We start from the raw sequence: 1128 nt of genomic DNA, 5'->3' as shown, positions 1-1128 counted from the left end.
AGACACCATGTTAATATCTCACCGTCACCATTGGTCGATGAACCGATCTAATGGCTCAAAGCGGGTTTTCACATCAGTTAGTTTAACGGATTTTCTTTCAGCGACTATTTCCATGTTCCGACAATAAATGTTACATTTCTTCAATTTGCACAAGTAAACAGAGTTTGGACAGTTACTATCTTGCTCTCTGTGACCTGAGGTTTAATCTCGGTAATCTCCGGCTTTAGTATATGTTGTAAATATTGTTTGAACAGGTCTCTGTGGCGCAATCGGTTAGCGCGTTCGGCTGTTAACCGAAAGGTTGGTGGTTCGAGCCCACCCAGGGACGGCGTTTTAACATTTCCAGGTTTTCAAAATGTACATTTTGGCTGCAAGATCATGGGATAAACTGTAGCACTGGGTGCAATGTCGGTGAGTATGAGATCATCCACCGGGATACGAAAAAACCGTTTCGTAACATTTTCTTAATGGTGACAGACTAATAGCAACATGAGGAGGCCATTCAGCCCCTCAGCCCTGTTCCTTCATTCAATTAGATCCTGGATAATCTGTATCTCAGCTGCATTGGCCCGCCTTTGTTCCATATCCAGCTTCACTAGTTTGGAATGGTCTCATTTTTAGGTGCGCCTGGTGCCGCTCCTGGCCTGCTCTTCCACACATCTCAATGAACCAGGTTTGGTACCCTGGTTTGAAGGTAATGGTAGAGTGAGGGATCTGCTGGGCTAGGAGGCTACAGATTGTGGTTGAATACAATTCTGCTGCTGCTGATGGTCCAGAATTGTACAGAGAAAATACACGTGTTTTATGAGATATTTTATTAATATTTAATCACAAAATTATTTCAACTTTTTCATATTGATTCAATTTTAATGGGGAATATTTTACAAAATGTTTCCGCCCGGTTTCTCACGGGACCTTTCGTGTGTTAGGTGAATGTGATAACCACTACACTACGGAAACTCTGCTCCATGAGCTGTCGTTAGAACATCACAGAAGAGAACCGCAGTCTACAAATGCAGGTAATAGAATCATAGAGTCACAGAGTCACACGGCACAGAAGGAGGGCATTCGGCCCATCGAGTCTGTGCTGGCTCTCTGTAGAGCAATCCAATCAGCCCCATTCCCCCG

At 43.9% G+C, this 1128-nt stretch overlaps 1 non-coding gene across 1 annotated transcript; it reads left to right on the top strand.

Moving 5' to 3' along the window:
- The first annotated feature begins 254 nt into the window (after positions 1 to 254).
- trnan-guu (transfer RNA asparagine (anticodon GUU)) lies at positions 255 to 328 on the top strand. The gene has a single exon. It is a non-coding gene; the product is annotated as a tRNA-Asn (tRNA).
- The last annotated feature ends 800 nt before the right edge of the window (positions 329 to 1128 follow it).

Source organism: Somniosus microcephalus, unplaced genomic scaffold (assembly GCF_052327205.1).
Source record: "Somniosus microcephalus isolate GS21.2 unplaced genomic scaffold, FLI_Smic_1.0 unresolved_chr4, whole genome shotgun sequence".
NCBI classification, from domain to species: Eukaryota; Metazoa; Chordata; class Chondrichthyes; order Squaliformes; family Somniosidae; genus Somniosus; species Somniosus microcephalus.
Note: the sequence above shows the minus strand (reverse complement) of the source record. Positions and strands in the feature narration are given on the sequence as shown.